The 16,887-nt window shown below is 33.4% G+C and overlaps 1 protein-coding gene across 2 annotated transcripts in view; it reads right to left on the bottom strand.

Annotated features, from left to right (window-relative positions):
• Positions 1 to 16,887, bottom strand: part of LOC112684008 (short neuropeptide F) — an 84,552-nt gene that overhangs the window by 48,432 nt on the left and 19,233 nt on the right. The window contains exon 1 of one of the 2 annotated variants that reach the window (XM_025555295.1): positions 8,513 to 8,719. The exons of the other annotated variant lie outside the window; for it this stretch is intronic. The gene's annotated coding sequence lies outside the window, so the exon portion shown is untranslated. Of the gene's footprint in view, positions 1 to 8,512; positions 8,720 to 16,887 lie in introns of those variants that run through there. 2 annotated transcript variants of the gene reach the window in all.

The following is a 16,887-nucleotide window of genomic DNA, read 5'->3' as shown; positions in this document are numbered from 1 at the left end:
GGGCGTACGCCGAAGAGTTCGCTGGACAAATCCGTCCCGGCGGGAGCAGACGGGGAGAACGCAAAATTAATGGAATCTCCGACTCGACCGGCTGTCCGGCTACCCGCAGGGCCGTGCGCGCGAGCTGGTTGAAAGTAACGCGAAAATCCGTTTCTCGTCCCGTCGTCGCACCGTCACCGTGGGCGCAGCTAGGGCTCAAATATTCGAAATCGCTGGAAATAAAGTTGAACGGTATTCCACTGCGATTACTATGGATTACATAGATCGGAAAACAAGAGTGTTATACACATTTAAACTCAGGGGTGCTAAACGGCCCTATCGCGCCCCCGGCCGTTACCGGCTCTTTTCCGGTCACTTCGTTTGCTGCTTTATACGCTGAACGTTCGGAGTGCGCAGAACGACGTACGACCGACGACCACGCGCTGACCGTCGAGCACCCGAACAACGGGGTAGGCCCTCGATCGTTAACCCTTCTGCTCGCATAACTTCCGGTGCGGAACGCGGTGCACGTGTGTCATCGGTATAGAAACATCGGCTAACCCTTTACCTACACGCGAACGCGGTCGCCGTGGATTGAGCGGTAAACGAATTCCCGTAAAGTAGTCGACGCAAATATTTTATAATATTTTTATTAATTTTTTTTTTTTTTTTTTGTCCCCTCCACGTATTTGTTTTAAGTATCGCGTACGTTCGGGATAAAAGAAAACGCGCACGGAAATTCCTCGGGGACTTTTCGAACGCGGTCGTCGTCCGCGCGGCTCTGTCGAACAACTTGCGGTATGCGCCGAATGAAACGCGAGCTCGCGTCACGTAACAATGCTATGCAAACAACTATGTTCATACCCGAGAAAACGCCGAAATCCTAGCGCAACATAACTGTTTAACATAAGACTTTTCGACAAACGTAATAATACGCGCAAAGTTTTTCGTTTTCAATAATTCCACCGAACGTTTGCGTTGCACTGAGAATTCGCGCGCGCTATAACCCGACAAATGTGCGTATTCAACTATATCCGTCATCAAAACGGTAAGGTTGTTTTTTTTTTTTTTCAACAATTTTATGACAGACCTCAAGCAGAAGGATTTCACGCGTTCTCGTTGATTTTCGTGATAATAGAATAATTGTGCGAACTTTTCAAAATAGAGGGAAAACACATAATTATATGCACAAGCTTGGAACGTAGAGTTCAATTTGAAAATTGGAAGACCTATAAGGTAAATTTAAAATCAAAAATCTATATTGTACTAAGAAAAATAATCAATGAACCAATGTACGAGTATTAACGTATTAAATAGGTAAGACGAGGAATGCATTTTATAAGTCATCGTTACTTTATTATAATTTCCATGATTTAATTTTGAAATGGCTTATTAGATTCCCATCTGTCACGGTTTTCACAAACTTATTAAAGTACCTATTAACACTTTTGAAATGCTGCGTGACACTAACTAAGCCGTTGAATTTGTGTCAATACCATTTTGGTCACTATTTGCCAATCACTGTTCACCGGAAACGGTGGCACATCTCTGTCTAAAGTAAATTATTGGTAAAACGAGGTAAACCTATGGTTTTTTTTTTTTTTAACTTTTTGACTGACTACTTATTGTACGGATTCACAATAATCCAAATTTGAATCTAATAATCGCAATTAAATTTGTACACCCAAAACCATTGACATCTATCGAAATGCCGAAGAACACATACATTTGACATTAATAATGATAATTATTCCTTACGAAAATATGTAGAAATTTATTCGATTATTTTTTATAATTATGTCATTGTTTTGGACTGATTTATTATATCATCACACGGTTATCTACTCTCTAAAAGCTAATAAATATTATGAATTTATAAATTTTTAAATTATGATGTATGATACTAAGATTTAACAGTTAGTTAATAATTCGCAGTAGTGTAAAAAAAGGGCGGGGAAGTTAACCGCTTGAAATGTATGAAATATCATCAAGGTTGTTATATTTCAAATAATTTACAAAAAAACATTAAAATCATCTCTTCTTTTAGTTTCGATGAACATATAAAACAAAACGTTAAGCATTTATGTAGTGATAAACTTTATCAATTCTTATTTAGGTAGTTTTTTCAATCCATTATAACTATTAGAAATATTCATTTAATCTATATGTACATCAATTGATTTATCATAAATTTATGATTATAAGTACACGAATATATATTATTCGTTATGTTTGTTTGTATATATTTTTTTAAATTATATATTGTTCCTCTCATAATGTGTCACTTATTCCATATTGTAAAATAGGGTGTGTAAATCGCACTTACATTTTCTGAACATGTGTAACAATTTTTCTTGTTTTTACAATATTAATAGAATCATATTTAAAGGTGCGTTGTAGCTGTTAATGTTACACTGTAACCAGTTATTATAAAATCGATTAAGTTCCTAAGTTCGAGTTTCAAACTATTTGGAATCGTATTGCATCTTTGCAAAAGTACTCGGGATTGATTCGATAATATTTGTATATCATATAAGCAATCTGATTATAACTATACTCAAGTACGGCATCTTGTTAATTTGATAGTTGATCGACTATACAAATTAAATACTCGAAATCAATTAGGGTAAATTAATATTTAATAATATGAATAATTTAGGATGGTGGGTATTTCCGATGCGCTTGTTTTATTACAATAATAGTGCGCGCGATTATGAAGTTCTATACAAAAATTATTTAAACGTCACTAATAACAATGTTCAACTCTTTAATATATGCAATATTGTCATTCAATTTCATATGATTTTTTTTTCCGCCGATTTGAATGAATAAGGTTGAATAAATGATTGAAACTAAGCAATTGCTTTTGCACATAATAACACATTGTTATTGGATAAATTGTTTTTTTTTTTTTAATTTCAACGGCAACGACGTGTTCATATTTTATAGTGTACTTTTTTACGTGACTTATAAATCGGATGAATTTTTAACAGAAGAGTAAAACACCTAACTTGTTGTGGAGTTTTTAATGCGAAAAAATAACGTATGCAGTTCTACGTATTTTTGTTATGATTTTCTACACAGCAGCAAAGGTTTAATTATTTGAATTTTGGTTTGAGCACAGAGAAATACGAGACGTGCATAATAATGATAAACTGGGTCTTCCTATTTTTATATTCACTTGCATTAAGAATAATATTAAACGTAACACATACAACTGCTAGTTGAACGTAATATTAAACAAAATGTGTAGGAAAAATAAACCGAACCGATGTAATACATACTAATAATAATACATTAATTTAATTCATTATATTAATCGTATAAACTTTCTATTTATCACTCGAAGCGTTGTGATATTTGATTCGTTCATTTTACTATTTCAAAAAATTATAAAAATAGATTTCATCGTTTTTTTTTTTTTTTTTTTTTTAATATAACCTGGATACTTTGATATCATTAGTGGTAATTTTTATTGTTTATTTGTTTATCATAAAAATAAATAATAAATAAAACAAAAAATTATTTTCTTTTTTCAATCCGTAATAGATTTTTTTACGACATTTTATAATAAATATTTTTTACTATATGAATGAATATATAACATAAGTAGTGGTAAAATCATTATACTAGTTTATAACTCCAGAAGTTGTCCACGCTCAAGGCTACACAAAAATTAAATATATTTCTATAGTTTTTAATTAACCTTTTAGCCTTTTTTTACACTTGCGATTATACTGATCAATTAAATGTTAATAGACTAAATAACTTTATTATAATTTTAATAAGTTTAACAATCTTAAATATTATTTTAAGTGATCTTACGTACATAATTGTCGTTTTATTCAACTGATTGTCGACATGTATTTGAGCCTTTATTTTCACAACAAAGTACCTACTATTCGTAACACGCATATATTAATCATTGAATGCGATAATTTTGGTTATTTTACGTAGATATTTTTTAACCTTCAGGTACGACACGAAATAATAAAACCCTGTATCGTTATTTCGTTTTATTTTGTTCAAACGGTTTGAGTTAAATTTGATGGTAATAAATTAATATCGATTGTTCGCCTGTACACGAGTAGTGTTTATGGTACACGCGGACGAGTGGCAGATACCTATTATAACATAGCACTGATAATTAAACTATTTTATTAATATAATTATTACACTATTATGTAGAAATAAAACACGGTTAACATCTCGGTTAACGGTTAACATGGTTCCATAATTTATAGCTTTGGCTTTTAACAAAAGTGCAGTCTTTAGTTTCCCATAAAATCACAAATTATTGAAGTGTATTAATATGGTCTACCGACGGGGCACGGTTATGCTTTTAACTGCTAAACAAATAATAGACTATAATTTTTTGTCCGTGTAACGGATCATTAATTGTATAACTGTATATAATGCACATATGAAAGAATGAAAGAAATCGACAAATATCCTTACGTTTTTTTTTTTTCGATGGATTTTTTCGTTTATGTTTATTTTTTACGACCTACTTATAAAATCACGAGATTTCAATTTTCAATTTTTTCTTCTTCGAATTTATATAGAATATGAAGATGAATATCGTTTAGGAAATAAAAGAACACTACTAATGTTCTCTTTGGTATAAAATATGTTCCACGTATTATACGTAGTTCTAGTATGGTCGAAAGCCATAGAAAAAAACATTATTAAAGCGCTTAGGCCAATGATATTGTTTCCGGATTTGCATGCACAATATATGTAACAGTATTGTAAATTTTTATAAATTTTTCATAATTGTAACAATATCATTTGTCGAAATGTATTGATCATTTTAAATACTCGAACGTTAGCTAGCGGCCCTTACCACCGTGTTCCTAAAATGATCGATACGATTAAATTTAAGCTTTAAACAATTAACTACACACCACACAGCAACTGATGATACATTTAAATTATATATATAGCAGAGAGAATACCAGGAACATAGCAAGTATTGTCCGGGACATTAAACAATTCTCCCGACATTATAATTATTTTTATACGTTTTTATCTGTTTCTTTTTTTTATTACTTTTATTATTATTATTAACGCATAATAATAATTAATTACGGGACAACCATCCGCAATTCGAATAACAAAATATTTATAGGTAATACTAACGAAATGGGTTATTATATTATATTATGTCTGCAAACGCTACGAACATGTTTTATTTGTTTTCAAATAATATGCTATAACTATGACAATCGATTAAAACTATGTATTCGTAAAAACACAGGAAGGGTATAGTTGTTCGCAGTTATGCTTATCAAATGAAACTATGTTGTGTGTGTGTGTGTGTGTGTGTGTGTGTGTGTGTGTTTGTTTAATACAATGGGCAATGAGTTAATACAATATATTCGCGTACATCTCCAATATTCGATCGACTATTTGTATTTCAAAAAACTACGTATAATTTGACCGAGGCTCGTCAGCAATACTCTCATTACCATGTTATAAGCTTTAGTTCAACTGCTAATATCCAATAAACGTATGTTCACGTGATACACATTTGCACACATACAAGACAAACTAATCACAATTATTGTAACGCTGATTATCGACAAAAACATAGGTAAATAAACTCGTAATTAATAATACAAAACAGACCTTATGGTTTAAGGGAGAAAAAACCAAGACGAGAAGAAAGTATTCATAACGTTTATATAACTGATTCGTAAATGATGAGCAACATTTTTATGAATACTTTCGTAAATTTCTTTTAATATTCCACGCGAAAAAAGCATAAAATAACAATAAAAAACATAAATGATGATTTTGTCGATATGTGTTCTTCAGCAACAGCGCAGACAAAAAATACACCAATAATAAAATGTAAAGAGTACTGGTTACATTGTTCCATATATGACGTATTTATACAGCATCGCCATGCATCATGACACCGGTTTATTTTAAAATATGTCAATATTCACGTTTATCGGGAACCAAATTCTTTCAACTTGATGACATTAGTTTAAAATTAATATTCGTTAAAAAAAAAAAAGTTGGAAAGTGTCAAAGACGACCGACAAAAGATGTGAAAACATAACATATATGTGAACTTAGAAATGTATTATGTTGAATTTGATGTAAATATTCTTGTTTTAACCACGTGTTTTCGTATTATTTGTTGGATAGGATCGAACATTTTTTCAGAACACAAAGAGATATTCAATTATATATTTAGAATAAAATGAAAGCAATAGTTGACCGAAATCATGACTTCGGTAAATCAAAGAATAAAAATTTATCAAATAACTTTTAATAGAGCAGAATATTTATATAATAGTTAAGTACGCTACGTACTTATTTACACGCATATATATATATAAGTGACAAATTTAACTGAAAAAAAAAAAAACAAATTATTATCATCATAGAGAATGATTCTGTGCTACCGTTCTATCTTCGTCTCGGTTATCTAACGGTTCGGAGTACGACAGCGGCCAAAGGCGGCCTTACAGTAATATATGACCGTCCAAAAGTTCACCCCCTCCATGCGGTTGTTTCGTGTCACCGCGCCACGCCTCAGTTCTGATGCCGAATCCATACGGTGTACACGGAAAGTTTAATATTTCTAATAACTATTTAACTGTGTACATTTTTTACCTTTTTTCATCGGATCTCCGTACAAAGTACACACGTTTGAATATAAAAAACTAAGTGAATCGGTCCAGTAGAACTTTAGGTATAACTGTCATAATATCGTATGCCCGTTTTATAATATAACAGGTATCGAACGTAATGCGAATATGATAGCGCTCGAAAATGTTCTCTGCCCAAGCGGAAAAATCTGAACACCGTATAAGAAAAATCGAAACGTTATTAGAATATTTTGAATTCTAACACTCTGATTGACAAACCACAACCGCAGCTACACATTTGTGTTTCGTAACTAGATGGCAAATAAAACGATAAGTTTAAAGCAGATTTAAATTGATGATCCACATTTCGTAAGAACATGGCCGATACAATAACATGATAATTGAAATTCCGTTAATAATCCGATTAAGATTATTATTTTTCCTAGAAATCTTGAGTGATGATTCATCAGTGTGCTCTTTTCAGGTACGTTCTCGCGGCGCAGTTCCGTAAACATTTCAACATATCAAAAAAATATACACGCTGTTATTAGTAAGTTCAATGATTACGAAGGATCAATGATCGAATCGCTTTAAGAAATGTTGATAGACTTGGAGGCCTTATAGTAGCAGCCTTTTAATGCGAAAATAGACTCGTCCGTATTGACTTAATGTTATTTTCGTGTGTAAAAACTTACGGGACAGGGAAAGATTTTGGCAAGACGATTGATTGTTCGTAGACCCGGATTTGGATTAGTGCCATGCACTGACCTGTGCATAGTGTTCGACTTGCGCCGCACGTTTTGGCGCAACGGCAGAAACGATATTATGCAAACGAAATTGGATCGAACATAATCGTAGCGACCTATTGCCGTTTTTAACCGTAATTGCGACGCCGTATAATGTGGACTGTGTTGTAAATTAGGTAAACGTTTTTTTGGTGTTAAACACAAACCTGGAGCGTTTTAGTCTAAATCTGTAGAAACATTTTTGCCGCGCCCAAGTCTTCGCTGGCTTTGTACTTCCGAGAAAGTTCTGCACGATAGAATTTATGTGCATGCCATGTTTTTATTAGCCCAGTGGATTCGAATGAAAATGACAGTCGATTTAATTAATCGCTAAGGTTGTTCAGAGGATCGTGTGAATTTTATTCGCATCAACTGCGATGTGCAAAGATTTCGAATGTAAAAAAAATTAATTCCAATTTGGAATAATTGCCCTATGTACCGACAATTGTTTTTCTTTTTTTTTTTTCTTTTCGAGGAATACTTTGAATACGGGAGGGTATTAAAAAATTATATGATACTAGTCAGTTATTATACTTCATTTTGTGACCAATTATCTGATGTTGTACACTGAAATCATATAATCATAAGTCGCGTGACTAAAAATTTTAAACGAGTTTTGTAGAAAATATAATCTGAAAAAAAATTACTGGTCACCCGTTGAAAATGAACTGTGATTAAAATTAAGACGATTTTTTATGGGAGTGAATTTTATCACGATAAGCACATCGGAATAAATGTCGAGAAAAATTATTTTAATATACTACTCAATGAGCTGAGTACAATAAAAAAAAAAAAAAAAAAAAAACGAAGTTAGCTGTTTACCCATCACGAGGTTTATTCGACGATTGGTAGTAGACACGTGAATTGATGCCTGTTCGAGGGGAAGGAGAACGATTAACGTTTTTCAAAATTATTGGGGCTTAACTAATGCGCAGCAGAGCGGTATATACCGTGTACATCTTGACTCGTGGTTAACGCGAAATACGATTTTGGGGAGCGGGCGCGTTCACTCCCCTACCGACCCTGTCCCTTAATCACGCGCCCGTCCGACTCTGGTTCTCCGGCCATTACGAGAAACGAAAAAAAAAGGTTTCTCCACAACTTGACAACAATAATAACGAAAAAACAACGAGATATGCTTACGCCGTACACGATGATCTCCAGGTTACTCGAGCAACTAGAACGTTGCCGACGAACAGAACGCGAAGCGCGTCCGGAAACACGTGACACCTGTGCCGTTGTACGCCGCGCGTTTTCCCGGAAAAACGGCGAACCGGTCGGCAACAGGAGTTCGGCGAACAACAATATCGGCGACGATCGCGGTGTCCGCAACGTTGTACGCGCGATGCGGGCAAACGAATTGTACGCGGAGAAAGAACGTCGAGACGAGTCCGACATTTGTTTTGCGCTTTCGTAAATTTTTTTTTTTTTTTGTTTTTTTGCATTCGTATTTACCACACACACACACACACACACCCCCCCCCCCCCCCCCCCATTCGATCGCGTGCACGCGCAACGAACATTGTATTGTTCACCGGCCCGACGACCGTTCCCGGAGCTTTCGTTACCGCATAGAATTATAACGTGCCGGACCCGCTAGTCGTTCGCACCAGGAGGCGACGCGCGTTTTAACGGTCCGCACGATCGTTGCAATACGGTGACATCGGCAGCAGCAGGTGTTTTCCCGGATACGGGTCACCGGTTGCGGTACGTTATGATAAAAAAAAAAAAAAAAAGAAAAAAAATTCGCTAATAGTAAAACGTGCGCTTTTTTACCCGCGTCCTTTCCACCGGTCACTTCCAAACAATCGCAACTCTATTATTATTATCATCATCATCGTCGTCGTCGTAATTATCATTACAAACCGCGCACCGCTCCTACCCGTCCGCTCGCCCCGGTTACACGACGAAACCGACGGTCCGTTCGTCGAATAATTATTTCGAACACCGTTTTGTTCGTGAACGCAATGCACTTTAACAGTGTTCCACACCATAACCGGACGGCTACGATTTCGTTCAGTCGATATTTTTGTTTACGTCAGATACACGTGTGTGGTAACGTACATTGTTCGAGGGTCGCTTTTAAACGTTCTACGCGTTGAGCTTTTCACATTTACAGCGTTAAAGAATTGTCCATTCAATTTTCCGAGCTTAATAGTTTCTTTTTTCTTTTCATGGGGCTTGGTTCATTGTTACGATACAGTAGTAACGTACTCTGCACGCCGAAAACGATTATAAAGCTTAAACAGTTTAGTTTTTTTTTAGTGCATAATTTTTACCGACAAATACACGGTGTTTTAGACCTTTAACGACGATACGTGTTTCGTGTTGAAATGTCAGTGTTCAGGTGTCCATGTACGAATTAAATCCTGTACATTACGCAATGCGGAAAAGAAAAAAACTAATTCAAAACTCCGTGTATAATTTAAAAGGTATAATACGTTTTTTTTGAACGCACAAGAATTAAACATATGCGTGACTTTGTTTTGCGAAATGTATTTATGTAGATCTGCCTCGTTTGTTTTAACAACGAATAAATTCAATAAACCGTTACTTAATACCGAATATTATTGTACAACCCGTATCCTGTAGTTTAACTTGTATCCTAAAACAACATGCGTTATTGGTATATTATAATTTGAATGAGATTGATGATAAATTAATACCGTAAACGCTAGTTACGAAGAATAAATATTTCAAAAGAACTGTTTGGCAGTGTTTGAAGTTGAACATAAATGATTGAAATATAAAATTAGAATTCAATACTATGGAAATGCGACGGAAAAGTGTGTAAAAGAAAATATTATTTTTATAACGAATTCTTTTAAAAATATACATGATACTTAAAAAACGAAAGTACATTTATTTAATGAAAAAGTTAATATTATATTAAAAGTTTAAATATTAATAAAATTTGACTGAGAATAAAGACAGTAAAATATTGATGAGAAATATATTACATTTTTATAGTTAAATTATCATATTAAATTACATTTGAACAAACGCAAATTTAGATTTTTACAATCATTCAAACAATGAATATTTAGTTTATTACAGCTAATGTATTTATTTTCTGGGTAGGGGGTAATTTTTTTAAAAATAAATAATTTTATAATATTATAAAAAATACATATAAAGTATGAATCAATAATTATATTATTATACAAACATTACAACCACATGATATAAATTAATAATTCATACATAAACTAAACATTTATTAATGAGTTTAAAATTACAATTTCAAAATTATATTTTAAATTAATTTATTATTTATAAATATGAATAATATACTTTATATAAATTTAAATAGTCGGTGTTCCGATATTATTCTCATTTTTGGTTAAAAATGAACTATCATACGTACCATCGAATATACGATATAAAATAGATAAAAATGATGATGATGATGATGATGATGACCTATGATGGCTTTTCCACCGAACGATGCTATTCGATCTCTATCCCTTGTATGCATAATTTAACCGATCATATCCATAGCCATTGTAAGTTAAAAAACCACATGACGAATGGTAAGACGTACCGTTTAATAGTAAAGAAACGAATGATTTCAGATTTGTTAATGTTACGGATGATTTCCCTTTATTTATTTACAAATGAATATTGATGTATTGATATGATGAAATACTGTAAATCGAATACTACGGTACCGTATGCTAAACACGTCATCGGCTAAAGAAATCCTTTTGGTTGAATTATTCATTATTTTCTTTTTTTTTATGTAGTAAAATACTTAATATTTATTTTACTTATTTGCGGTTGTATTTATAGTTGTTACACGTAAGTGTTATAAAATGCAAAAGTATTCTTTCCCAACCAATATTCGTATTTAAATAATATTTATATAATATATATATATACTATATACTATATATATATATATATATCTTATGGATATGTTTCACGTACACGTGCTAATTGTGAATACATTTTTTTTTATTTGATTGAATAAAAAAATAGACATAAGCTTACGAGTGAGGGAAACATTTATTATTATTAATTACGTTGTGTGTTAAAGTAATTTCATCCGTTTATGGTTCGAAAACGTTAGAAGTTTAAAGTTTCCGAATGTTTGAATGTTTTAAAAGAATCGTTAACGAGGCAACAACCACGGAATGATTACTGCAGCGGCGCGATTTGTATTGTAATTCAATGTATTGATGCGGGCGTTCAACGTGATCGCAAAACGCTGTAGGTTATTACTAATTTGTTTTTCACGTTACTCGGAATCAGAAACCAGAGAGACATGTGTTCTTCAATTTCATCACGTTTTATATTAAAACTCGAAGTTGGTTTGATGTGGCTATAGGCTATAGAGAACAGCAAGGAGCACTCCAAACTTTTGCCACGGTAAGCGATTAAGGAATACCATAAGGACGAAATGACGGCCGAAGGATGCGTATGTAAAACGGCTGTCAGGCTAATCCATTGAAACGACGGCAGTCGGTTTATTATTTCACAGGAATCAACATATTTCGGTACTCGTCTAGCGATTGCTAATCGAGTTAAAGATGCGGTCCTTCGGAGAAGGAGTTTTTTGTAATTTTTTTTTTTCTCCTTTTCTATAAACTCATGGTGTGTCGACTATTTACGAACATAAAATGCCGCATCACGTAAACACTATTAGTCTAATTAATTGTACGTGGTAATTGTTACGAAATCGCGACTAATTAATTTCACAGTCTCCGTCTTCGTTCGCAGTAAATAAATATGGTCCACGTGAAAACCTCGAACGTGTTATAATTAATAATGTTTAGTATCAGTTATTTCTCATGTATGTATTATTATACACGATAGTACGATAAAGTTTAGTTGCGCGTACACGAACGTACATCAACTCCGCTCCACAAAGGCTTCCGAACTCCTCGGCGTAGCCCAAGTTACTCGACTCTAATCCGCTGATAATATTGCTCGCTGCGATAATCCCACGGTGAAAGATGGTCGACGATCGCAAAAGCAGACCCAAGTTTCGCATACAGAACACAGACTTGCTGTCTGCTTAATGTCTGTCATAATCCACGGACTCCCGGGAACAGATAACGCGACCCGAATCTAGGAGCTAATAGCCAGCACACGTCGTCCACAGCTCAAGTCTTATGTAGTCCATAGGTTAGGCAGCCCAAGTTGTTTTTGGATATATGTATGCGTGTAATTGTGTTATAGACGAACAACATGCGTTAATTATTTTTCTATTCAACGTCGAAGCGTTAGGGAGAAACGATGGCAAACGGTTTGTACCGGGCGTTACCGTCATGCGGTATCTGATCGGAATTTTAGCAGATACGTCATCAATGTTCTTTATTTTATGTGTACTCGTTCGTACAAGTGCAATTTTCATTCTACGTCGAAATGTAAAATAAAGAACAACGGTCGCTGCGTTTATAAGACATTTAAATAATAAAGATATTTTAGGATAACCACTATTATTTGGGAAATTTTAGGACTTTAATGTTCGTTTGCTTAACCGATAATTTAGCAGTATTCCGTGTACTAATCGTTAATAATACCACTAATGGATTCCATGTGCATGTGTCATATGAAATATAATTTACAATAAATTCATGCTCCAACGTTAAATTTAATATGGTATACTTTCCCGACCTTTTATCTCTTCTGCTTAACACGAACATTTATCATACAAAAGTAAATTAATACTAAATCCGTAGAAACCACATTATGTAGTGTTGATTCATTGCAAATTATTCATAAAAATAAATGTTTACATTTGTTATGATTTAACAGGATGGTTTAAATTTATTTATTTTTTCCAAGCATCAAACGCATGAGCGTACATGAAACCACAATATATTAATCCTTATTTGACCGCATTAGCATATGACATAAAAAATCAAATAAATAATTTATAATTTCAAAAAATATTACATTATTTAAATTGAATAATATTATTAGATTCGATGTGTTTTTATTGATTCACAACTTTACTGTATCCTAAGGATTTTCCTTTCTAATGATGAAATAAAACTTTTTGTATCGAATTTAACTTAATACCATCACACGATGTCACCTGATATTTAACGTGTACTCATGATGTTGATATTCTTTTTTACTTTTATTTTCGGTTCTCTTTCATTAATATACATGGCTGTAAACTAAACACGTCCGGAGAGTAACTAATGATTACAAAAATCGTTAAAAAATACTGTCCAAAAAATAAAAAATAAAATAGATGAAGTCACTGAGACAACCATATTAATTACTGTACGTTTCTCTAGAAAACATAATATATATTTTTTCTTTTCGTTGTGTCTTTGATATATGTATACTTGTATACAATTTTTTTAGATTAACATTACTTAGTTAAATCAACCGCAATAACTTGAAGAAAAAATAAACATTAAAATACAGATAGCTAACCTTTACCCGCGAGCATTTGTAGATATTTTAAATACCATAATTCGATAACTTGCAAATAAACAGACAAACATAATAAATCATTAAAAAAATATCAAATAAGTACACGCATTCTATGTTCGTATACACGCGTGTAGTATTCATCTTATCGTCGCTGTTCGACATAGAGAAGTTGAAGTGTAATGAAAGATTGGAACGTAGCTCCCGGATTACGGTAAACCTATGGTTTTGTACTCCCGAGACAGAATCAGAGAAAAGAATGTTGGTGAATTACCGTGAACCGGGGTTTCATATATTCTTATACCGTGCAGCGAATGTAACTTTTAATCGACTCACATTTCCAAAAGCGCTTGTGCATATATGAGTGTATAATAAGTGTCCGGATATAAGTATGTCGTATTACAAAGGAGATTAAAGACAGTACTGCAAGAACGATGGGAAAAACTAATTAGTTTTGATGCGATACACATATTCGATATGCTGTCGTCCTTGTTAGTTCTTGATGTTCCTTATGTTTATACAAGATTATATCGTTCCTGTACCGATTTAATATGTGAAGTAATAGCGCAGAAAGTTATATGACCTTTGCTACGAATCTACTTTATTATTGTTATAATATTTCGATGGGTTTCGGCATATTATTAAAACTGAAAGTTCTTTTTTAAAAAAAAAAATAAGACTAAAGAAACTAAGTATGATTTAATGGACTAGAAAATCCGAGCGCACTCGTCTTTGTTGATTCTGATAAGCATACAACTTGTAGCCTCCCGACCAAAACCGTCGCACTGTTTGGCAACGAATTTTCGGAAAAATATCAAGTATACAGATACTTTGACTACATTCTTTTACTTATTCGCATTATTTTTCGGGTAGAAAACCACTCGACTTCGACATTGCACGTATGATATCGTTATATATACATCCTTTTTTGGTACGCGGTATTATCCTAAACAGGCCGATTGTTTACGCGTACGTGCGTGCATTTGTTTGAACGCATAATGTTTTATACGGATGCTGAAGTCATCCGTTTTTCTTGCCAAAGTCGTTCGGCTGTTGGGACGATTATAATAAATATATACGATGATGAGTACCGTCGTCGTAGGAACAGGCACGCGCACAACGCACAGTGCGACACTGAGTTGTGCATAAATTTCTAGCAATATTATCTTTCGTTTTTGGTAAATTTGTTTTGGAGCTTTCGGTCCCTTCTCCCGGAAATACACGCCCCTAACTTAGGGACCCGTGCACATCTGTGCCACTCAATTCCAGCGATGCCGTGTTACATTTGTATACATTTACCTACGTCCTACAGGGCTCGCGACCGTCCTTCGTCCCGAACCTCGGCTACCACTGTACCGTGCAGTATATATTAATATGTACACCGGCAACGATCATTTTGAACGCGGATTATAATAACCTAAAGTTTAAATCATTTTATTTTTTTTCTTTCTCTGAATAATTCAAGAAATGTACCGCAGTACTAAACAACATTTAGCACTTTTGGGACAAACACGTTCTCTAGTATAATATCGGGGTTAAGGTTTTTAAATCGCAACTCGTAGACCGCAGCGAATGAATATATACTCAGGTTAAAAATATACTCATTCAAGTACAATTATTAATATTTAGAAACTAGGATTTACGGCTCGTTTCGCGCAAAGTTATCAGGATATTCAGTTTTTATTTGGTCAAAGCATAAATAACGAATCCTCCTACCCAACCCATCGGTTATAATCGCACTGCGGTTACATATTGTTTTTACGTTTAGGAGTACCGCAGTCGTACACAATAATACGTAATCCCGTGTGACGTTATTCGTTAGTACATTATCCGTCAGTTGTTTTTCGTTTTACGTATTCGGACGTAGAAGATTATTATTTACTTTTTTTATTTTATTATCCATCCGTAGGTACTTATTACAGTGTGCTACACGTATATTATGTGCATTCAAGTCCGAAACGTATGACACGTGGTCTCAACGGTTTTTTGTAGAAATTTATATTCTTCTGGGTTCCGGGACGTGCAGATCAGAGCTAACCTCCACAACGAAAACTTCCACTATAAATCTGAATACCGAATTATTATATCCGTACACTACGGGTTACAATGGTCGTAGTGTGTTATTACATTGTAGTCATGCTCACGATGCAATGGAATATTGGAAAAACGTGTCTTCGACATGAAAAATATTCAAATGTAAACCGGGAATCTTTGTAAACTCTTTCGAAATCAAAATATCGCGATAAACGTTCGTTTTACGTCTACAGCATATTTAAATATTATTTCAACGCTATTCCATACCCAGTCGTTTTGTACACGAATCGATCGGGTGTATGTATATAACACGACTGTGTAAGTATTATAATAATATTTAAAATACGTTTAGAATATATACAATATAGTATATTTTTCAATAATAAATATCCACGGCCCGCAGATAACAACGGCGTAAGTGTACAAAATTCGTTCAGATTTTGCTAATTTCACTGTACAACTTCAGACGCTGCGTAATAGTCTTACACATCAATCGATTATGCATTATGGTCGAAATATATAGCGATTTCAGAATTGTTTGATTAATTTTTTATCCGGATCGGTTACACACTTGTGTCACATGATCAAACCAAAAAATAAATGAAAAACAGTATAATACACACACATACACACACATATAAATATATATATAAAATATGTTGTATTATAAAATGTTGGTGTTATAAAATAATTTGTATGATTTGACATAACAAAAAATAAACATAAATCTTAAAATGTTAAATTAAAAAAAGATAAACGCGTGCATTGCAAATATTTATAAAAAATACTACCACCTCCCACCCACCGGTGCTGGATGAAATATGAAGGCTACATATTCTGTCAAACTCATTAACATAACACATAATTCTAGATGTCCATGAAATGGATTATGAAAAATTAGGGCACATCTCTTATAAAATCGAATATAAAACGATTATTGTCATGGTATTAGTTCAATTGAAAGGACATTTTAATTGTTTGTACTAGTTCCTTTTTTGTGAAATTGTATCCTATTGGATCAATTTAATTTAATGGTATTTTAGTGTTCAATGGTCCGAATTAAAAAAAACAAAACTAAAAAAAAATCAGAT

The sequence above is a fragment of the Sipha flava genome, unplaced genomic scaffold, assembly GCF_003268045.1.
Source record: "Sipha flava isolate LNK unplaced genomic scaffold, YSA_version1 239_pilon_pilon, whole genome shotgun sequence".
In the NCBI taxonomy this organism is placed as follows: Eukaryota; Metazoa; Arthropoda; class Insecta; order Hemiptera; family Aphididae; genus Sipha; species Sipha flava.
Note: the sequence above shows the minus strand (reverse complement) of the source record. Positions and strands in the feature narration are given on the sequence as shown.